This window comes from Pezoporus occidentalis, unplaced genomic scaffold (assembly GCF_034315485.1).
Source record: "Pezoporus occidentalis ecotype Australia unplaced genomic scaffold, CSIRO_AGI_Poc_V1 ctg29, whole genome shotgun sequence".
NCBI classification, from domain to species: domain Eukaryota; kingdom Metazoa; phylum Chordata; class Aves; order Psittaciformes; family Psittacidae; genus Pezoporus; species Pezoporus occidentalis.
In genome coordinates, this window is record NW_026914829.1 from 1202367 (window position 1) to 1226397 (window position 24031).

General features: G+C 37.7%; 1 protein-coding gene across 7 annotated transcripts in view; it reads left to right on the forward strand.

The window, feature by feature from the left end:
- Positions 1–24031, forward strand: part of KHDRBS2 (KH RNA binding domain containing, signal transduction associated 2) — a 363971-nt gene that overhangs the window by 332328 nt on the left and 7612 nt on the right. For 2 of the 7 annotated variants that reach the window (XR_009966189.1, XR_009966187.1), the window contains 3 exons: positions 400–451; positions 9431–9635; positions 12276–15508. The gene's annotated coding sequence lies outside the window, so the exon portion shown is untranslated. Of the gene's footprint in view, positions 1–399; positions 452–9430; positions 9636–12275; positions 15509–15985; positions 17098–24031 lie in introns of those variants that run through there. The other 5 variants (XR_009966191.1, XR_009966188.1, XR_009966190.1 and 2 more) reach the window with 5 other exon arrangements.

Consider the following 24031-nt stretch of genomic DNA (forward strand, 5'->3'; position numbering starts at 1 on the left):
ATATATAACCCTCAAGGTAATAAACAGAACTAAAATTAACAATAATAGTAATGCAACTCTTGCTAACAACAAATATATAACCTAAATTTTGATGAAGAAAAAAAAAACAACCAAACATAGAAGACTTGATGGTAGGGTTGCCAAAACTGTTATTACTTTAAATACAGTCTTTTTGTTTACAGTGGCTTTTTGTCAATGTGATTGGTTTACTTTTTTGATGAGAATAAAGTAGAGGCCTGTTGCTGTTCAGTTTGTGAACAAAATCTCTTGCAGCTGGAGTTGCATGCTAACTCGTTTTGAAGAGTTTATAAAGCATAGCTTTTGTTATCTGATGTGTTAAAATGAATTTAGTAGGCTACATGATGGTTACATTGAGTTTATTCTGTCTCACTATTTCAGGGACTCACCCGCACTGGACAGCTAAGCAGCAGATCTGCTGAGAAGTGGTCAGGTAAGCTCTGTCACATCTCAGGGTTTTTTCCTGTTTCCTATTTTATCTGTGAATTTGTTTTTACTCACAAACAGAACCATATGCAGCTAGACTTTTAAAATAAATAGTTATTTCCCACAATATTTCTCTGCATAGGAGCACAGTGATTAAGGTATAATGGCAATCAAAACATTTGCTTTTATATGGCATGATTACCTGCATGTATTTAGATAAAAGAAGTCTTCTCTGGCCTTTTAAGGATAAATATAAGACAGTACACTTCATGTATGATATACTGCTACTGCTAAGAACAAGAGCTGGTGTTTCTTAAGCTCATGCTTACATTTTGGAAACAAACTAGTCACATGACATAGACAAATACGATACTGGCTTACCTTTGCTTATGAGAATATTTATCACTTCTTTGTATGAAAAAAAAAAGTGTTTATAAAGCGACAGGAAGTTTGTTATTCTTTTGCATGGTAGTTTTTTCTGTTTGAGAGTGGCAAGGACATTAAAGGTATTATTGTGCAATGGCATGGATCAAGACATAGTTTTCTCTATTTCTCTGTTAAATACATTTAAACATGAAGTTGTATCTTGGATAACCTTCTTATGTAGGCTTCAGATTATATATTGATTGAAGACAAATGTCATTGCTGGAAACATAAAAAAAATTCAGCTCATATATGACTTCATCTACTCACTCAGAAATGTCAATCTAATCGCAATACAAAAAGTGTAAGTTCTCTTCCTCTCTTGTGATTGTTAAATTAGGTGAAAGTTAATAAACAAAACGGATGATGTTGCACACCAGATAAACAATTCCAGGCACATTTATTGTGCCTGCATCTTTTCCATGATTGTGGTCTGGCTGATTTAATGTTTTCCAGCTCTCAGTGTATTCAGTGGTCACTTACAAACCCCAAGTTGGGTTTTATTATGTTATAAAGGGCTTAATTTTCCTCTCCAGAGGGTTGCCTCAAGACTCTTATAAGATGTGTTGATTTATATGCTACAACGACTCTACAGGGCCAAAGTGATATAACAGGTCATTAAGATTTGTCTGCATATTACAGTCACATCAGTGACTGAGTGCACCGGTACAGTAAAAAGCTTCCATCTACTCACCTTGCATATAGTTATACAAATGTGCTTCAGTCAGTATATATCTATACAGACCAGAAAAATACATTCCACTGTTATAAATACAGTTTCATGCTGGTATAACTGTGATTATAAATCATCATACATTATAGAGTTTAGTATATAAGTACTTCAGGAAATGCTCCTATGCTTTACTGAAGCAATTAATTGCACAAAACTGAGCATGTCATACCTGATATAGGTGAGATCCAGGGCAAAGTACGTAAATTTAATTTCTCCCTTGTGCATCAGATTTTTGTGTGAGAGTAACTAGTGTGAACTCTCTGAGAATGGTCTCCAGTAAATATAGCTTTACTGCAGAGTGTGTCCTTTAATGTTATTGTCTCAAAATCCACCTTAAAGTCATTATTTTTATAGATTTAAAAAAAAAATCTGTATATATCAGTAAAATGATGCATTGTGAAATATACAATAATTATTTAGAAAATGTAGGTTGATAAGTCAGTGCAAGCAACTGTTTATTCAAACATTTGTTCTATTGATTTTCAGGAAATCAGTATGAAAAATTACCCATCGCTTCATGTGCTGTTATGTGCTAACTACATATTTCACACCGGTTTCTGAAGAACTCTTGCAGTTAGTCAGCTATGTCTTAACAAAAAAATCCACCTCTTTAATTTGTGAAAGAGTAACAAGAGCCTGTTTATTCTACTTAACAATCATGTTTAAATCTTCTGTGAAAAGCTCCCCACATCCATCAGTTCAGGTCAGTCATAATTCTGAGGTCCTGAAAACTAGTATAAAATATCAAAAGAATGAGTAAGAACAGTTTGATTTTTAAAAGAAAATGATGTTCAAACAATGCAGATTCCAAAAAGTGTTATTAATAGAATCAATGAGCCAGTTTTGAAAGTGATGGTTTCTGGAGACGGGTTTTGCGACATTTGACAGCCCACGTTGTTGAAATGGTGATTGGATAGTGGAGTGGATGGCATAGCAACAGAATGTATAGCTTTATATGTCATACTGACACAGCTTCACTTGCTGGAAATTTAGTCTGAGAGGAGGGGACACTTTTCTCTTTCCAGCTAGAAACAAGAGTAGGAAGAAAGCTCCAAGGTGCTGAAGGCATTGTCACCTGCTGGAGCAGAACCCCCAGAGCTGCACCACCAGGGACAAGCTTCTGGAAAACAGATGAGGAAAAATGCATTACTTGTTTGGTTTGTCTAGTAGACTTGCTGCATGTATTCAAGAGCCATTCTAACTGTAAAAAATGGATATCCCTAGAGTAGCAACCTTTATCAGAAAATGAACTACATAACTATTTCCTTCCTATACAGTTTATCTTGCACTGTTTAAACAAGAAGGTTTTAAATTTTCAGATGAATAAATGAAGAACCTGAGGAAGGTTCTGAGGAGGTTTGACCTCACCTCAGATGATATTGACAATGTTTTTCTGGCTCAATGAGGTCCTCAACCCCCATTCAGAATAACGGAGCCATAAAGTTGGAGATAATCCTTACTGTGTATGCCCCATTCAGTCTATAACCCAGTAATAATTACTACATTATACTTGAACATGTTCTGACTTCTAAACCAAGTAACACTGATGTTAGTGAAAATGAGTGAGTGCATGTAAAAGAGATCAGTGTGTCTGTGGTAGCTCTAAAAGAACAGATGTGAAGACCTGGTTACTAAGCATGGCAGGCTGGAAGAGTCTGTTTCTCCCTATTGCTAGGGAGCTGCCAGACTACAGCCAGGACTGTGATAATGAACTGAGTATCTGGAATAAGCAACCAACATACCATTAGAATCAGGATCATATATGATATGCATCAGTTAAACACATATGAATGTATAAGTTAAGAGGCTTAACGTTTTGTCATGATAGTATGGTTTTACTTCAGGAAATAGCTCAAGAGTGCAAGAAGATTAAGTAGCTTGGGAAAAATTTTCATATAGTCAGAATCATAGAAGAGGTTGTAAATTCATCCTATTTGACAAGGAACTCATCCCAATATCAGGACACGTATTTTTTTTTTGGTTCAGGAGGACAGAGTTCATTTGTAGAGGCATTTTATCAAGGTAGGAATAAAAAAAAAGAATACTTAGAGATCATAAAGTTTGTACAAAAAAAAAGATGGCTGTAATTAAAGGTATGTCAAAAGAAATCATGTTTGTTGCTATTTCAAGTCACCTGTGTTGTCAACAGATGAACCAAAGTACAAAAAAAAACCCAATTAATAAGTAAAATTACAGGAAAAACTGAAAAAAAAAATTTGAATGCTAAACAGAAAACCAAGTCTAACGGTTTTTGCTTTCCATTAGAAACTTTGATGCACTCTGTGACCTCAATCAGTTATTAGAACCCAAGAGTTATCAAAAAAAAAGTATTACATTATCTATTTTACTGTATTGGTCTGTGGAGCCAGAACAGGCACACAGGTAACTTTCTCAGACCAACTACAGCTTCAGAGATGATCACCATCTTCCACTCTGTTGTTAGCTAATTGACATTTTTTTAGTTGTTATTATTGCTCATTGGGACCTGACTGAAACCTTTGAAATCATTAAGTCCTTCCTTTTTCTTCAGTTGATTTTGTTTCTGGTCCATAGGTTAGATGTTAACATTCATTTGGAGACATTAAGGAAAATGACTCCCACTGAAAGATTTGCTGCTCTGTGTGGTTAATAGACAAATGAGCTTTGCTCATGAATATGCTGATATCTTTATGTGAAGACATGCTATATACAGTATTTATTTTCAGAAACAGTGGAATCTAAAAACTGTGGCTCCCAGGAGGAGTACAGGAAAGATTTTCTGTCCTTTCACAATCTCTGGTTGTGTAAGTAATTTATATTATAACTCAGGAGAACATTTTAAAATGGTTAAAATACATCTCTAAATCATGCTTATCTGGAGCAAAGCTTTTACTCTCAAACAGAAGCAATCTCTGTCAATCTAAGCATTAGAAATGCAGATTTCTAAATTTCTACTAGAAACATGTCACTGTTTTAAATGTTTGTTCTCCTGACATAAACACTATTAAAGGGCTGTGTTTATTTTTTACTGAAAGACATAAGTGCCTCCTTTCCTAAAATAATTGAATTAACATTGAAAGGTAGGATGCTTTACCAGAGAATGGCAAGATTTATTGAGAAAGCAATTTCAGGCTTTTATATTTCAAATCTGTAAGGAAAGTTTATTGGAGGAAGATCACACCTGTGCGGTAATAGTATAAGTCATCATTCACATATTAAAAGAAAAAAAATAGACAGAAAAAGCTGTGTAGTTGATTTTGTAAATCCTGCATATGCCCAAAGAATTTTTCAACATGCTGAATAAAAATGAGCAGAACTTTCTGGTATCTTTTAGCAACATTTGGGTGCATGCGTAGGATAGTGGAAATGCTTGAGTGCCCTGATAAGAGCAGAATTCATTCTGAAAACAGTGCTTCTTGTTATGTTGTGTTGCTGCTGTACTCTTGATTTAATTGAGGTATAGTTTCTTATTATACAGTGTTATTATAAAGTGTGAGAGTACCTTTTTATATCATGTCTGGCATTGTTCTTGCCATACTCGACGCATTAGCTGATGATAAATGGGTTGCTCACAGGAATACAGTGAATACTTTTGTTATATGCCCTTGCATTACAGGACCTTCACACTGTATTACCATTAGCAAGTCAGAGGTGCAAACTGCTGAGTTGCTCATTTATGACTTCTTAGCATTCTGTGTTGGTTTGGTTTTTTCTTCTTTGCTTCTGCACAGTAAACAGAACAAAATGTACGGGTATTTTGTACTGTGATTTACTGTATTCACTTACAACTCCATGTTCATTGCTCAGCTAATAACTCATTATATTTGCTCTTGAACTTTGTAACAATCCTGTACAAACACTGGCAAAAGTCAGTGGAAAGGTCTTTCTTTTTCTCACACCCCCCCCCCCCCCCTTTTTTTTTCACCTCTTTTCCCAGAAGAGCATAGTTGTTCATATACCTAATTTAGCTGAAAAGACAACCAAGGGCACTCTTATTCAAAAAAAACGCTGCTATTCTTTGCTAATATAGGGCTTCAGCTTAGTATTCTCAAGAGTATTTAAATGTGATAGGGTTCTTCTCATTCTGCATGGTATTTGAGCATTATATAGCTTTTTAATATCTCTGTTAGAATCATGATGTAAAGATACAAACAGCAGACAGGAAAGCTCTATTAGTTAGATTTCAGTTAAGCAAAGTAGCTTTTTGACGGAGAATTCAGTCCTGCAGATCTTACTCAGATTTTATTCACTAAAAATCCATGCTGACATCAAGGAATGAAAAGAAAACATAAAATGCAGAATTTGATCTGCAGTCATTTTTATAATTTCATTAACTTCAAACAAAACACATACCTGTTCAGGACTGGATGATGTCATTCCAGACAATGTTCTGCCTATGGGCAGTGTGAAATAACCTTGACTTAGGACGAGTACTTCAATTGTTGCACCATCAAAAATAATTTTGCCATGTGCAAGAAAAATACTTAGTGGAAGGTGCTTGCTTGGGACTGTCACTCACTCTTAAATCTCAGCTTAGCACCCAAGTTCATCCATTTATGGTACTCACCACTGTTTTCGTGGAGTGAGGACTAACAAATAACTTTCTGAAGGAGGAGCAATACTCTTCTTTACATAGTCTTTAATGACAGCATTACTTATCTTGTTTGCAGACCTAAGGCAAAAATGGGCTGCCCACTAGACTGTGAAGGCCTGCGGGATAGGTGTTTCAGGGAATCTATTGCTCATTTAAAAGAAAGATAGCTGTCTGTTGTTCTAAGACCAAGAATACTGCATAGCTCTTAAAAAAGCTTGAATAGCATCTACAGAACTTAAAAAAAAGTTCCTGCATAGAGCTCAAAATGCTTACTGAAGGAAGCAGGTATTTTAATCTCTTTGTAAGGGAGAATTAGAAAAACAGTGTAGCTGAGTGATTTGGGAAAGGACACTCAGCAGGGTGAAGAGATGTAATAAAGTGCAATTAGCAAAGCAGGAGACAACAGTAAGAATTTGCATCAGGAAATGAAACACAGGATGTATTCAGACCTGTAATTTGTTTTGAGAACTGAACTCTCATCCATGGTGAAGGTATACAATTCTCACTTGAATTCTGCTGGACTTTACTAGGCAACTGGGTGGAGCAGCTACACTAACATGGTCATGTAGTGAGCGTAGGTACGCATACAAAACTTACATTGAAAAAGCCTGTTATTGTTTTCTTTTGCATTTGTGTTACAGCTGTATTTTTTTATAGCTGCATCACCTGTTGCCATTGTAAGTTTCTTATGCTGTATATCTTTGATGAACAAGAAATACATCTCTGAACACTGATAAGGGCTGGAGAATGCTGGTAATACCTCATGTCCTTATGATAGTGCTGAGTACAATAGGACTGGATCCTAAAGTCCTAAATATTTTTAAACTTTACAGTGCTGACAATTCTAGAAATAACAGAAGTTCTATTTTCGACCACTTTAGTGATAATTTTAGACTCACAGTTGTTTGGCTTTTTTCTACTTAGGAGTCTACTTAGCCAGACTAATGGAAATAAGACACCAGGTTTTGTAATCCATATTCAACCAAAAATAACCATAAGGATATAATTAAGCATTTAGAAAATGGGTTTGCATTTTTAATATGAAGTAATTTTTATGCCGTATTCTTCATCTGGACTTAATTTGATGACTCATTCTCCTTCACAGCTCTCTCAGAAAAAATACAAAACTCAAAAATAAGCTATACAACTTCCACCTGTCACGCTTCCATTTGTCTTTCATTTTGTTAATGTACTATTGGCAGGGCTGGGAATACTGTCTACCATTACGATCACCAGTACTTTCTATAAATGCAGCTGTGTCCACCTCAAATTAAATTTTCCATGATAGGAATCTGCTAAGTCCAAGGATTTTGGCCAAAATGCCAAACAGTTCAGAAAAAATACAAGATTTTTGTCATTTACAAAATAACAAAATTTCCTCTTATATCAGCAAATGTTCATGCAAGTATACTGAAGAATATGTGTCACAGTACACTCTAGTGCGGATTTCCTATGCATGAGAATGTAAGAACTGCCTTCCTTTGTCAAACCATAAATCTGTCCTGACCAGTGACTTTTTTCAGTCAGATGCAGAAAGAGATGCTTGAGGTGCATGGTGGAGGGGTCAGAAGAAATACGTAGAGCAAGTAGAAGCTCTATGTATCTATATTAGCAAATTAAACACCAGAATAATCTATATCAGACTTGTTTTCCCAGTGCCAGTTAACTCCACTGTCTTGCCTAATGTGCTAATGTACTATCATAGACTGCTGTGGTAATGTACTATCATAGTACAGGAACAATTCTCATAAGGGTCCCAAAAATTATATTTTGATGCTTTCATGAAAATCTGTTTGTTTTGGAGAATATCGTGAGCCATCCAAAATGTTGACTGTTGCCGACTCAGTAAACTTGCTCAAAGCTATACAAAAATGTCTATATTCTCACTGATCAGAATCATTTTTCTCTATGTGAAGTTACTTCAGTGTACAGAAAATAATTCAGAGCACCTAAGCCAAATACTCTAAAACACTGTCTGCAGTTCTGGTGTCCTCAACATAAAAAGGGCATGGAACTGTTGGAACAAGTCCAGAGAAGGGCCACGAGGATGATCAGGGGACTGGAGCACCTCCCGTATGAAGACAGGCTGAGGAAGATGGGGCTGTTCAGCCTGGAGAAGAGAAGGCTGCATGGAGACCTTATAGCAGCCTTCCAGTATCTGAAGGGGGCCTATAGGGATGCTGGAGAGGGACTCTTCATTAGGGACTGTAGTGCTAGAACAAGGGGTAACGGGTTAAAACTTAAACAGGGGAAGTTTAGATTGGATATAAGAAGGAAATTCTTTGCTGTTAGGGCGGTGAGGCACTGGAATAGGTTGCCCAGGGAGGTTGTGAATGCTCCATCCCTGGCAGTGTTCAAGACCAGGTTGGACAAGGCCTTGGGTGATATGGTTTAGTGTGAGGTGTCCCTGCCCATGGCAGGGGGTTTGGAACTAGATGATCTTAAGGTCCTTTCCAACCCTAACGATTCTATGATTCTATGTACCTTCTCTCCATTGGGTTAAGGAAACTAGCTAACTAATGCATTTAAAAAAAAATAAGTCCCTCCCTCTTTAGCCTAAATCTTAAAATTATTTCTCAACCCATTGTTTTTAATAGGAAGTGATTTTAATTACTTTGTCACAGGCTTCATTATGTTAATATTATCAAGAAATGAAACACAACACCAACTCAGCCTCTTCTCACAAGTTCCCATTCTCATCCATACCAGCACTCAGAAGTAATTTGCTCAGGGTGAATATAATTACTCTGCTGTATTATCTGCATGAAGAGTGTTGGTGTTCATAAAATTCAGTGCCACAAACCTCCGTTTTTATTACATTGATAAAAGCATACTCATACTACTGTGCATAGACCATGAGCCTTCATTTCGAGTAGAAGATTGCAGGTGGAGAAAAGGTATTGAAGGCAGCTCTTCATAAATTTGTAGCATTATAACAAGATGTTAAATGAGAAAGCTGAGATAAAATTACATTGCTGAAGTTATACAGTAAATTTGCCAAAAAAAGTTCAGAAAGTTAGAAAAAAAAACAACCTAGAAATGTCAGTATTTAGTTTACTCCTTTTCCTCATTTTTGCTCTGTTGTGCACATTCATTATTTTAGAGATCTTTAGAAACTTTTCTGTCATTTAGACTAACCCTGTGACACAGAGATGCTGTGTGAATCTACATAAATCATTTAAGCTAAAATATTAATGTGACAACTAATTCTGTGTTCTTCATTGAATATGTCTGCCCAACTTTGTCTTGATTTTCAGCTTTTTGGAGCCTTAGGGAAGTACTGTAGCTTTTGAACACTGTTCAGGGAATTGAGAGTCTTCGACATCGTTTGCAATAAATCAGTGGGATCTGAAAGACTGTGCCTCAGGTTGGGACTCACAGCCCCAAGTTCTGGACCTGCCACTACCACCCTCGTTAGGAAATGCCAGCACTGAGACTTATGGTGATCTTCCAGTCTATCAGGTGAGCTGTCGTATTTGTCTATATGTTTTTATTTGATGTCAAATGTGAGATAATTCAGCTTACCCTAGTCTGAAAAGATACTATTTTAAACTAGTTCACCTTAAGTTTGCCATTGGAAGAGAGCTCATACACTAATACCTATTATGCATGATACTTTGAGACAGGATAATTTATATATAATATCTCTTTCTGTGGTAATGAAACATAATATTTAATCATCTTGCTCACAGAAGTGACATATAAATAATCAAACTATATTTGTGCAATCTGTTGAACATAGAAATAGTTTTTAAAAATGCAAATATTTGGAATCATCAACTTCCCTTGGAATGAGTTAACTCATTGAGATGTTTATGTTAAAAACAAATTTTGCAGTTTCTGGGGTTTTTGCTCTATTCTCCATTTGTTCATCTAGAAAAATCTTGGTATCTTCATGAGCTGTTGTGAGCATACACTTACTAATATAGTCCTGTAACTAAAGGCTATGTCTTCTTGTATATACTAAAGAGCATCATCTAATTATATTAGAAAGTATAAATCTAATATTTCCTAAATCGTCTAAGCTAAATTGGGTTGGAAGAGACCTTAAAGATCTTTAAAAACCTTAAAGAATGTATATGGGAGTTGTATTTTTCTGTAATAAGCTTAAAAGATCTTTAAAAAGATCTTTAATAATCTTCAGTAATAAGCTTTAAAGGAATTTAGAGATCTTAACATATGCGAAAGCTGTATTTTCTGTAATGAGCTTTTTTATAGCAATATGTCATATAATAATGCAGTTATTGCATTTGGTGATTATAAATGAGTTTGTTTCTTCAGTAAACAGCATGGGAAACAAAAGGCCATTTTCAGGTTTTGCGGATGATAGCTAGCAACACTCCAAAGTTTCAGCTAGCTGCCAAAAGCATTATCAATAACTAATGCAGAATTACTCTGCAACTGCTCTGGCAGATTATGTGCAGTGGCAGCGCAAATACTTGCATCAATACTATATACACCATCACTTCCCAGACCTCTGGTACAGCCACAGTCCTGCCTTTACTCCTTCTAACTGTACACCGGAAAGCAGACCTGAAGCTTAGTCTCCTGCACTGCAAAACAACATGAAGTCCTCTTAGAGTACTCCATTCCTTGTCATTGCATGTTCTGAAAGTAATGACATTTTTCTGCTCATGCTATTTTTCAATTTGCTTTCTGCAAATGGCAATCAAAATTTGAACTATGCCTTGCTTTAGGTGTAGATTTTTCTGTCCAAAAAGCTTAAAGAATGTGGCCAAAAGCTATTCAAAAAAGTAACACATCTCTAGACTTGAGAAAATAATCAGTATAGTTTTCAAGATTCCTTCTCCTAGTCAGACCTGGAAATAAACCCTAGGTCACATTATGCACACTCCAGTTTTAAGTAAGTAGGCTGTGAGTGAGACTATGAAATGGGTGAAAATATGTAGGGTTTTTAAGGGTTTACTTACATTATGGTTAAGTGTGTTAATGCTTTGTAACTAGTAATCTAGGGCCCTTAGAAATGTTTTTCACATTATAGCACTGTGGAATAAGACTGATGCCTCTATTGTTAGTTGTTGTTTCCACATAGCAAATTGAAGGGGGAAAATGTTTACATCACACAGAATGCTACTCATCAGAACCAAAATACCTTTACTTATATCCCAGTCTCCTAACCATTGGACTACATTTCCTAAAAAGGTTTAAAAGAGAGACTTGGAAGTAGGTGATCATTTTCATTCTTTGCCTAAAGAAAACGATTTAATGTTCGTGGAAGCTCAGAGGAGTGATTCCTTTTGGCTTTATAACTTCAGGTTTTAATAAGTGAAAAAGTTTTCCAGGAGGGTGGAAGACCCTGCATATCTTTCTAGAAGATGAACAGAAATCTGCAAAAGAAGAAAGGGAATTCTAATTTTTCCCCATCTTGAACAATCCAGAACTTCATACTAAAATACCAAGGTTCATTTGCTTCCATGACTTCCTTTGCATTTTCTGACTTTGTTTTTCAGCTGTATAGATATATATGTGTGCATATCCTCAATTCAGTCCTGAAAGGCAGTTTAGCCCCTTTTCAGGTATGTGTCAAAAATTAAATTGTGTACAGTTAAGGGAACACAAGGTTTGACGCATATGCTTGTCCTTCAAGTTCTGTGCTCAGTGCTCTGTTGTGGAGCAAGAGGTTGAAAAGTGGGCATAGAGAAGCACAGTCCAATGCACAAGAGCTTTGCTGTAATGGAACAGGCCATTCAAGGCCTTCACTTTGAGCTCCCCATGTGCAGCATTCACCTCAAGGAACTGGGACTATGGGGTTTCCCAGAAGTGGATTTTCTGTACTTCTATAACTATCTTTGCTAATTCTCTTCTCTGGTGGCTTTGTTGTTGCATTGCTTGTTTATTAAAGAAATGGGATTTGCTTAGGAGAAGGCAATTCTGTTGATAACCCTCAACATTTTCAAAAGATAAAATAGAAATTTCCATTTTTAGTTGAGCAATGAAAACATACTTGTTTTCAGAAAGACTGCAGCTTTCACTAGCCTTAACTTAAAGTTCTCAAAAATCAAGTCATCACTGGCACACAAGATCTAGATATCCTCATCCAAAACACCTTTTTTGAACTTCTTGTCTTGCATCTTTATACAGACAATGTGGAAATTAACATAGTACAGACTTTGAGACAGCCAGCTGCTGTTTATGAAAGCCAGAGAAGTATTGAAGATGCATATATTACACTAATATTTCACTAATAGCTTGAATTGCAGCTAAAGTGAGCCTACTTTATTTTTCTAAAAGCATCCCTAATGACTGGGATATGTTGATGTACTCATGCACTACAGCAATGATCTATGAAAACAGGTAAGCAAATAAGATAAATTGTATAAGTATATGCATTTTTCTAGAGGTAGGTAGAATTAAATGTTGGAGAATATTCAGCCTGAGGCTAATAGATATAAGACACTGTGAACCATACTAGTAATGAATACATTAAGCTGTTGGTTAATCATGCTACTGGTGAGTTCTGTAGCTACACCCGTAACCGCTCTGCAGCATGTAGGTTTGGGTGACTAAACTATCCTTATAACACTGATACAGAGATAATTGTTTAGTTAGTACTGAATCTCGCCATTAGGCTGCGTTGTGAACTCTCTTCTCTCAAATACTATTTTTAGCTTTTATTGACCTGACCAGCTGACTTCGCTCCACATTTGTTTCCTGTCAAATGCACTTCTCCCCCTCTAAGTCTAAACTGACTGTCCAAAAAAGTTGTGGGCTCCAGACATGAAATGGAATTTTATTACCGAGGTTCACAGTGAAAATCATTGGAAGTTACATAATAATGTGAAAGGACATTTAGTTGAAAGGCTGTCAGAAGATAAAGGTGTATCAAGCTTTCCAGAGCGTTCACATTGCAACTCATGGAGTTAGATGACATTGAAAAGAGCAATTCAGTGTTTAATGCATACACCTCTGGTGACTGTGCTTTTCCACAGCACTAGCTGTTGAAGTATCAATAACAAAGTCTGTAGCATAGAATTTAATACAGGAGTTTTCCATTAAAGGGGTTAGCTGTTGCAGTTCACAGTAACTTTCTTTCTAGCTCAGCTTAACCTACTGAGGACACAGTACTTTGTCCTTGAGTAGGCAGGACTGCATTCATCTTACTCTTCCCACTGGAACAGAGAAGAAGTAAAGTATGAGTACATATGGAGCAATGCAAAACAAGTGAGTACCTGCAACACAGGAATGTATTATTATTGGATTTTTTTTTAAAATGTCAATCCATAATACATGAGAAATAAAAGCAAGTCTGACTGTCCTGAAATTCTCCTAAGTGTGCAGTAACACCATAAAAGATGCCTGTATTTACTACTAATAATAAAACTGTAGCATTACACTAATCAAATTCAACTGCATAATTTTCAGTGAAGAGGTGCTTATGAAACACAAAATGAACACCAGAATGGAAGGTTCATTGCTTCCTAATCAAAAGCAGTCAGCTTTAAACACTAGCCAGTCAGTGATAAGTTTGTCATTTCTCAGCTGGGCTCATGGAGGGAAGTTGCCAAAAAGGTTTGGCAGCCTTTAAACTTTGCAGAGCATTTTCTGCCTGTTTCTGAACGTCATGCTGATCTACAAAACTCCTGGGAGGCTGGGAGGAGAGGCAGAGTAACAGCAGTTCTATTAAAATGTATTTGCAGCAATGAATGTCAATCAGAGTTTGTGGTGTGAAAAACTGTGTAGTTCTTTAAAGGAAATTTTCACCACCCCTCAAGTCTGGTTCTTCCTTGTCTAACTGTGTCCAGCTACTTTGGGGGACTGAGGAGTGTCAGTGATTCATTGTCTGGGTGTCAGACAAATGCAGGCATGCAATGCACCATTAAAAGCCAGAGATCAGGGTGTATGAATTAAAATGGGAGGCTCTGAATGAATACATTACTGCTATATACAATTAACAGTACAAGCCAGAAATCATTTACTTTCATAATTTAGAATAATGGCAGCTGTCCAATGTAAATGTATTTACAGTAGTTTTACATTGCCTTCTACAGGCTTAGTACAAAAGAGACAAAAATTAATATGGACCATTGCAGTAACAGAGAAACCTGTCTTTGAACTGTTCTTTCCTTTTAATCAGCATGGGCTCTGCTAAATAGGAGAGAGACTTACGAGTAGGTGGAGAGAACCTGGGTTACTGAGGGCAAATAACTGTCAGGGGGATAACAGCAATTTGAGCAACAGAGTCTGTCCTTTCCATGACTTGGGATAAACAGTCTTCTCTGGTTTAACCCAGCATGAGCACGAGTTGCAAAGCAACCAGCCTGAAGATGCTCAATAATCTTCCCCTATGTGAAGGTCTGATTTCTTCTCCTTTGGCAATTATACCATTGTCCTGGAAGAATTCTCTAATGTTGACTAAATTCTTCTATTTCACATCCTCAAGTGTGGGACCCTACAGAAGTTTAGTAATTTTTTGTATTGGTTGAAGTCCCATTAAGCTTCTGAGGTTCTTAAATTGCTTCTTGGAGCTTTTTTATCTTGTAACTTGGGTTATAAAAGTAGCACTATAAACATTAATTGAACATCCATTGAGCAGCATGGCTGTTTGTTTTAGGTTGGTAGAGCACATAAAGCTTCATACCCTGTGGTGAAAAACAATTAGATCTGATGATGAACATGCTATTAAATATACCATTACCAGACTTCTATCAGTTTAACTTTAGAAAATAGCAAGCAGCTGTAGCCAAAGAATACATAAGTGATAGAAAGTCATATTTTAATTGTCATGTCGTAGCCTGTTATAAATATTGTTGTTTCTAATGTATTATGCTAATGACAGTGACTAATGGCAGTCATTACCTCCATTCATTCTCATAAAAAATTTCCTCAAGAGAGAATGATCATAACTAGAATGCTGTTTAAAATTAAACTGTGTTTTTCTAAAATAGGGGACATAAAAGCCATTTAAATACCAAGAGGTTGGATAGCTAATTTATATTGGTTTGAGTATGTTTGACAACTACAGCTGTTGTTAATTGTGCCATGAGTTGAACAGGTAGTCCTTTTAGAAATGTTTTTGGCAATCTAACATGTATATACATGTCATGTCTTCATATTGTCTCTGCAAGCTGGGATAAAAGGTGAAACTCACAGCGAGATACCTGTGACCAGAAAAAAAAGTCTGATGCACCCCCTGTAGAGCCTTAATATTAAAAACATTGAATTTCCTCATCCATTTCTTATTTCAGTTATGAATTCTGCTTACTTGACAGGTACAGAGTACTTTATTATGTGCATGAACAGAAATGCTTAAATGGATGAAGCAGCTATTTACATCTGATAGGAGCTAAGTGGGACGTTAAATTAATGCCAAACAAGTGAGTGCTCATTTTAGTTTCATTATAAATGGCTGCAGCACAGCAGTAATGTGTTGACTCTCATGTGTTGACAAGTTCTATATTTCTTACAAACTTCCCTTAGAGCTCGATGTGGAAAGACAAATTCACACTCTGCATGATGAAATTAGCAGCAGATGCATTAATAATTGAGTGAGGATCTCTGGAGACACTGTAGTTTGGCAGGAGAGTTGGTGACTGGCTGATTTTAAGTAGAGGCTTCTGTCCTATATGTATACATACGCACTTACATAAGCCCTAAGTTAAGAGACACTGCCTGTATACAGCCTTTGGTATCAAATCTGCTTCCTGCTTTTAGAAGACATTGTATCGTTACATTTAGCAGGTCTAAAGCAGACTGACAAACATTAATCAGGACAGTACGTGGCCCTCCTTCCTCTATGACTGTTCTCAAACTTACAGCCAAATTCAGTAACTCCCATCTAAATTTGTCTCTAGGCAATGAGTGGAGAGACTAATGCTGTATGCAAGACTCTTGTCATAGGCTTGCACATCTGGAGTTCCTGCAGAGTTGAAACATTTTCCTGAAATGCAAAACCCAGCTTCTCTCAGAAAAGCGTTATATACTATAATGCCATCTTCATTTCCATCCCAGTAAGCAAAGTTGATGTCCTTTGATTGAACCATATGCATTGCAGATTCTCACATTTGGGAAAGGATGGAACTTGTGTCTTTTGAGCAGTAGCAAAATAAACAAGAGGATTGACAGAAAAAAAAAAAAAATCTGCTTTTTAAAGATACCACCAAGGCCACAATGCCATTCCTAATACTTACACTGTGATCATTCCTCACACGAAGTAGTATGGTTAGAAGACATTGACAAAACAGTGCGACTTCTCATATGCAGCAGTTCTGGGGTACTGGGGTTTTTACTGGGGTATTTACTGGGTCAAATTCTCATGAGTTTAAAATCAACATTTCATTGCGCTGGTGCCAAGAGAGTGATTAAATTACTTGCATAGCAATTCAAATAATCTGAGAATTTGTCCCAGTTAGAAGAGTAGCAAAATTTAGCACACTATTACTAGATTAGCTCCACATAGTTGTCAGCTCTGCTAACTGTCCATGCAGAAATCAGTCACTGGCTTATTGCACGGGTTGAAATGACCTCTGTGTTTTGTTTTCCTCCAGTTACAGGTTATTTTATAAATCTCAGGGTCTGGAAGACAGAAAAAAATAACTTCAAAATATCTATCAGTGTATCTTGTGGAGTTTCATCAGCTAAATGAAAGCTAATTCTAATCTTAGGGGTTTTAATATATTGCAGTATTTTGAAAAAGCTATAATATGATTTAATAAAGTTGTACTCTCTTTAAAACAATACTCATTGAGATAACTATGAAGTTCAATTCCTTCTTTTTAGATATGCAACTCTATTCAATAACAGTTATGTTATTTATTCAGTAAGAGTTCAGTATCACTGTTGTCTTAATCAAAATATTGTATTTGAGATCTTTTTAGCATAAGAAACATTTGAACAGTTTTTGTTGTCACTTGAAATAGGAAATAAATCCCAGCAATTCATATTGGTATAATGAAGTAATGTCTCGATCTGCTAGCCACCCTGAAATACCCTGCAAGTGACTCAGCTGAAGAAAGCAGATGTTAGAGACAAAAGAATATCAGATGAAGGAGTAAGCATGCTAAAAATACCCTTTTTTCAGCACCACATCTTTTGAGGTGCTTGAAACAAAAACGTGCAAATTAAATTTGACTTACATATACATGTTTGGTGGACAGAGGTAACATTTCAGAATAATATTCTTATAGAATCATAGAATAGTTAGGGTTGGAAAGAACCTTAAGATCATCTAGTTCCAACCCCCCTGCCATGGGCAGGGACACCTCACACTAAACCATATCACCCAAGGCTGTGTCCAACCTGGCCTTGAACATCACCAGGGATGGAGCATTCACAGCTTCCCTGGGCAACCCATTCCAGTGCCTCACCACCCTTACAGTAAAGAACTTCTTCCTTACTTCCAATCTAAACTTTCCCTGTTTAAGTTTAAACCCGTTACCCCTTGTCCTATCACTACAGTCCCTAATGAAGAGTCCCTCTCCAGCATCCTTGTAGGCCTCCTTCAGATACTGGAAGGCTGCTATGAGGTCTCCACGCGTCCTTCTCTTCTCGAGGCTGAACAGCCCCAACTTTCTCAGCCTGTCTTCATACGGGAGGTGCTCCAGTTCCCTGATCATCCTCGTGCCTCTTCTCTGGACTTGTTCCAACAGTTCCATGCCCTTTTTATGTTGAGGACACCAGAACTGTACACAATACTCCAAGTGAAGTCTCACAAGAGCAGAGTAAAGGGGCTGGTCATGCTCCTTTTTCTGCAGCCCAGGATATGGTTGGCTTTCTGGACTGCAAGCACACACTGAAGCCGGCTCATGTTCATTTTCTCATCAACCAACACCCCCAAGTCCTTCTCCGCAGGGCTGCTCTGAATCTCTTCTCTGCCCAACCTGTAGCTGTGCCTAGGATTGCTCTGACCCAGGTGTAGGACCTTGCACTTGCCATGGTTAAACTTCATGAGGTTGACATCAGCCCACCTCACAAGCGTGTCGAGGTCCATCTGGATGGCATTCCTTCCCTCCAGCGTATCAACCGAACCACACAGCTTGGTGTCATGGGCAAACTTGCTGAGGGCGCACTCAATCCCACTGTCCATGTCAGTGACAAAGATGTTAAACAAGACCAGTCCCAACACCGATCCCTGAGGGACACCACTCGTCACTGGTCTCCAGCCGGACATTGAGCCATTGACCATAACTCTTTGCATGCAGCCATACAGCCATCAAATTCTTCATTTGATTCATACATGTATAACACATTTCATTTCTGTTTAAAAAAAAAGTTACCATCATCTCAGTTTTTAATGAAAAAAATAAATAAACAAGGTTATGTACTTCTGGATGAGAAGGATATACTTGAGTAACGTGAACCAATGAAGAATATCAAAACTGCATTGATGGGAATGGGGAAGTGAAGTTAGCTATGTCATTAGCTATGGCTTTATGCTTCACATCTCTGTACAGTGAGCTTGATCCTCTTAACAGCTTCCCATTCATTCTGTTATTGCTGTGGAATAGGATTCTAAGTCTTCTCCAGGTTAGTCATGAATATTATGCAATCCAATAACTTGTCTTTTGTTAGCATATACAGGGCACAGCAGAGGTGCCCCTGTTTATACTTAATATGTGAAGTAATCACCAAATTTCACAGATCCAGGCAGTTATCACTCCTGTAGAAGCAAAGAGATATTTCTAGAGTATGAATAAAGCAGTGGGTTTTATCCAGTTTTTTTGCAGGTCCTTGGATGTTCAAAACAGCAAAGCAAATTAAAAGAGCCCCTTCTCTTTTGCTGTCATGGTAATTTTGCACTTGAACATATGAGGATTTGTTAATATAAAAGCTATTTAGTAAGATATGGAGTGATTTTCTTACAGCACTGTCTTCAAAAGTAGCAATAAATGTTGCATATCAAATTACAACTTTCCTTGAAATGTGGCTTTGTTAAAAAAAAAAAAAAGACATCTTGAACACTAGATTTTTCTTTGGTGACTTCAATGAGTGGTAATCCACTTAAAAGTAAAAAGATAATTTTCTAATTGCCAGCCCACTAAGCTCAGAGTGAAGATCAAGTGGCTACATTTTGGTTTTAGGCCTCATCACTAATATTGATACTTCTGCAGGCCAGGATGTTTTTTTGTTACCTTGTAAGTTCAGAACCTCCTCATCTTCATACTTTTCCTCAGTTGCCCCTTTCTCTTATTATTATTATGTCTCTCCTGAGTTGTTGCCCAGGTATTGTTTAAATGCACCATTGGAACAAGTTGGCAAATCTGTTGGTACTCCATTTATGTATCTGTACTTCATACAAATTTTCAGAAGAATAAATTGTACCTTAGAGCTGATACATGAAATCAGGGGGGAAAAAAAACAACCACCTTCTTTTACACTTTTTTCTGATCTTGAACACAGCTGTGGAGAAACTGGTAAATGCTGCATCCTCCATAAGCACTCTGCTGAGCACGAGCTCTAGGAATAGCCAACACAGCTGTAGCAGAGCAAGTTGTTACAGCAGCAAATTATTGCTGCTAGGAACTGGACAGAATATCACTTCTTTCCTTGGGAGCTCTTGAGCTGGCAGGGATAAAAATTCAACATAATCCCAACAGAATGTATTTGATTTCTTTCCAGCTTTCCCTAAGAAGAGCAAGGGCAAGTGTTTCCATATATTCTCTGTAAACCTTCTTTGAATTTGACAAAGCCAATGGGATGCCAAGTACATGGAGTGATCCAAGCTTTTGTATGAAATGATAACCCATCATTCATCTCAGCATCACCTCGTTCTTATCAGTTCATCTCAGTTCATCTTGTTCTTCTGCTGCTATTTGAGAAAATAGGACCTATTTTTCAAATATCCCATGTGAGAAGGGCACCCTCTTCTGATCCCAGAAAAAGTGTGTATATTTACTAGCTTCTTCTGTCATGGTCTTCATGAGTTCTCTAACATGTCTTAATCCAACTAGTGTTGTCACCTTTCTTGCTTCCCTTCTGTCTTCCTGATAGTGCATAAGATGTCTGCTGGCTTTGTAATTAAAATGTCTGGTTTGAACTTCACTTTGCAGATGTGTCTAAAATTGGGCAATAACTTAACACATGCAGTTCCAAAGTCTTCGGTATTGCACAGTGGACCAGTCATTAAAGAAGCAGACTTTTTTCTTCAAGATCTCATTTAGGAGCTGACTTCCCCACTGCTAGAACAGTAAACCCAGTGTTGTCTTTCAGATACTCCTCTGAAGTATCTGAAGTGTAACAGTCCTTCAGCTGCAGTTCCCTGTCCTTTTTGTTACCCTTTCTTTGCTAATCGCTGCTCCTGTGGAGTTAATAGGAGATTTGCATATAGATATATTAAAGCAATTTTGGTGATGGTAAGCTTTTGCAACTTAAAAATGACAGTCTTCATGGGGAATAGGATGAATATCATAGTGTGAATAGATAGGGGTTACAATCGTTATCCAAGCTGCAGGTACATTCTGCATACTTTCATCCTCTTGGAAAGTAGTATTCAGTACAGGACTCCACAGATGTATTTGTGTGCTCTGAGTGTCTCACTTAATGTACTTCTACACTTGACATTTTAAGAAATAAAATTTTTTTTTCAACATACATGGTGCAATAAAGGACTTTCAAAGGATAATTACAAGTTCAAAGACTTTAGTTAGGACAGCAATTCCTGAATAAAAGCAACTGGATCTCTTTAGTTATTCTCTAGTTAAATGCACTAAGAAAGTGAAGTGTTAGAATGGCAGAAATCTCAAGATGGAAGTGAAAGATGGAAACACAGAGTCAGAGCAGATGGAAGGATTTTTTCTCTGAAAAATAAAAAGTTGTGAATCTCAGATGTTACCTAGCACAGCCAACTGAAGTTCAGGCAAGGGATAAGGGATATTGTGTGGATTTTAGCAGTACTTTCATAGAAACTACCCATAAAGACTGTCGAATTATCAGTTTCAAAATCAGGAGACAATGTAGACTGAAAAGGGTGACTTGAAGCAGCTCCTGAAAAATCCTGTGCCCAGACATAAGCAGAAAGGCAGTTGTTAACAGACAGGGTTTCTTCGTCAGGTTAACAGGTTTTCTACTCTCTATAGCTTTAACATCATGCCTACATGAAGTTAAAGCCTTCAAACTGAACCTAGCTTTTGGCTGGTTTGTTTCTTTTTAAGCAATGGTCAAGTAAGTGCTGGTAATACATGCATCATTTTCCAGAATATATAAACAGGCAAAAAATTATTAGTGTTTGTGTAAATAAGAAATAACCCAGGCAGTAATCATACTCTGATAAGGATGAAAAGCTAAAACCATCAGCATGAACCACCCCCATCTTTCAGCAAAAGGTGCAGAGGTTAAATCCTGTGTGTGTTGTGAGTGCTCTGTAGCTTTCTGTTCCACTTCAGCATAGTGGATTTGGCGAAATAAGCGATCAACACCGATGCGCCAAGAAAGAGGTGACCTGTTGGATAGTCAATGCTGAAATCTGAGCTGGGTGAAAATTTAGTAATACCAGACCCTTCTTACAGTGACCCAGTAGCAATGGGTTCTTCAGGAGGAGTAACTGTGCCAACAAAGTTCCTCCCCAGTCTCAGGAATTTGATGATTCATTTTTGCATTAAAGCATAAGCATTTACATTCCATTTTTTTTTAAATAAAATGCCCCATTGCTTTAGAATTTTTCTCTATGTTAAATGTACAGAAGAGAGTTTGATAGCAGGTTTGCTCTAGAAGATTGAAGTGGGGTTTGGTTTGTTCATTCTTTTTCGGGAGGTAATAAGCAGAATTATGGCTGTTCCCATTACCCATAAATACCTATTTATGATGTATATTAGAAGACTTTTAGTTCACTGCTTAGCGGTAATTTGGCTTAGTGATATGTTCAAGTTCATTTCACATTTTAAAAAAAAATGTTTTTCTCTGAACTCTTCTAGTTTTGCATGATCTAAATTAAATGACGAGTAAGACTTTCATCAATAGGGAGCACTGACAGTTTAGCTATTAGGATTTTTCAAGCATTTTAGATGCCAATTCAAGCACACTTTGGGGCTATAAAATGATGTTTTAATTGCACTTAATATTCAACTATTTGCTGTTTCTTGTCCATTTGTTATGCAGTGAGCAGCTGTTTCTGTTGGCATGGACACAATGACTTTCTATATATTTTCCATGAATCCAATGAATTTAAAACCAAAGAAGATATATTAGTATCCAGATTTCTGAAATACATGAATCTCCATTTTGTCAAAATGCATGTTGACATACACTGTGTTTCTCAGTTGCCAACTTTAACGTCATCTCTGAAATTTCTCAGATCTATCCTATTTATATTTTTATGTGCTTCCTATTTTGACATTTCACTTTTAGCCATAATCTAATATTTTAATGAAAGTGTATTCATCATCAGTCTTCATAAGGTGGTGCAATATTAGTCTTATATTCCTATTGCTTAGAATCATAGAATCATAGAATAGTTAGGGTTGGAAAGGACCTTAAGATCATCTAGTTCCAACCCCCCTGCCACTGGCAGGGACACCTCACACTAAACCATGCCACCCAAGGCTCTGTCCAACTTGGCCTTGAACACCACCAGGGGTGGAGCATTCAAAACTTCCCTGGGCAACCCATTCCAGTGCCTCACCACCCTAACAGGAAAGAACTTCTTCCTTACTTCCAATCTAAACTTCCCCTTTGTGGTGGTTTAAACCCAGTCAGGTAACTCGTTCACTCACTTCCCCTCCCCCCCCCCCCTCTTTCCCTCCCCCTACTCTCAGAGGTACAGAGAGGAGAATCGAAAAGAATGCAACTCCCACGGGTTGAGATAAGAACAGTTTTAGTAACTAAGGTATAACACAAATCACTGCTGACACCACCAATAATAATAATGATAAAGGAAATAACAAGGGAAGAGAATACATCACCCCACCACCAGCCAACCGATAACTCACCCCCCCCCCCCCCCAAGCCTGACCAAGCACCGACCGATGCCTCCTCCAACCCTGCAGTCCCAGCCCTTCTGAGTAACTCCCAGTTACATCCTGGGCATGACGTGCTGTGGTATGGAATACCTCTTTGGTCAGTTTGGGTCAGGTGTCCTGTCTCTGCTTCCTCCTGGCTTCCCCTCCTCCCTGGCAGAGCATGAGGCTCACAAAGTCCTTGGCCAAACCAAAACATCATTGTTATCAGCTGTTTCCAGGCCGAAAGTCAAAACACAGCACTGCACCAGCTACCAACAAGGAGAAAAATGACTGCTACTGCTGAACCCAGGACACCCTGTTTAAATTTTAACCTGTTACCCCTTATCCTATCACTACAGTCCCTAATGAAGAGTCCCTTCCCAGCATCCTTGTAGGCCCCCTTCAGATACTGGAAGGCTGCTATGAGGTCTCCACGCAGCCTTCTCTTCTCCAGGCTGAACAGCCCCAACTTTCTCAGCCTGTCTTCATACAGGAGGTGCTCCAGTCCCCTGATCATCCTCGTGGCCCTTCTCTGGACTTGTTCCAACAGTTCCATGTCCTTTTTATGTTGAGGACACCAGAACTGCACACAATACTCCAAGTGAGGTCTCACAAGAGCAGAGTAAAGGGGCAGGATCACCTCCTTCTCCCTGCTGGTCACGCTCCTTTTGATGCAGCCCAGTATATGGTTGGCTTTCTGGGCTGCGAGCATGCACTGCCAGCTCATGCTCATTTTCTCATCAGCTTGCTAATAGAATCTCATCCAGCTTGTTATCCTCTCACAGTTGATCTTTGTCCAGAGAGATTTTTCCGGTGTGACAATAATGACATAGTACAAAGTGCAAGATTTTTTGTAATGACTGTTTGTTTAATTGGTAGTTGAGTGGAAAGCATTTACACTACTTATGTACTGTAAGCTTTGTCTATGAGATCAGAAAGAATTATATCTCTACACAGCACTACAGAACA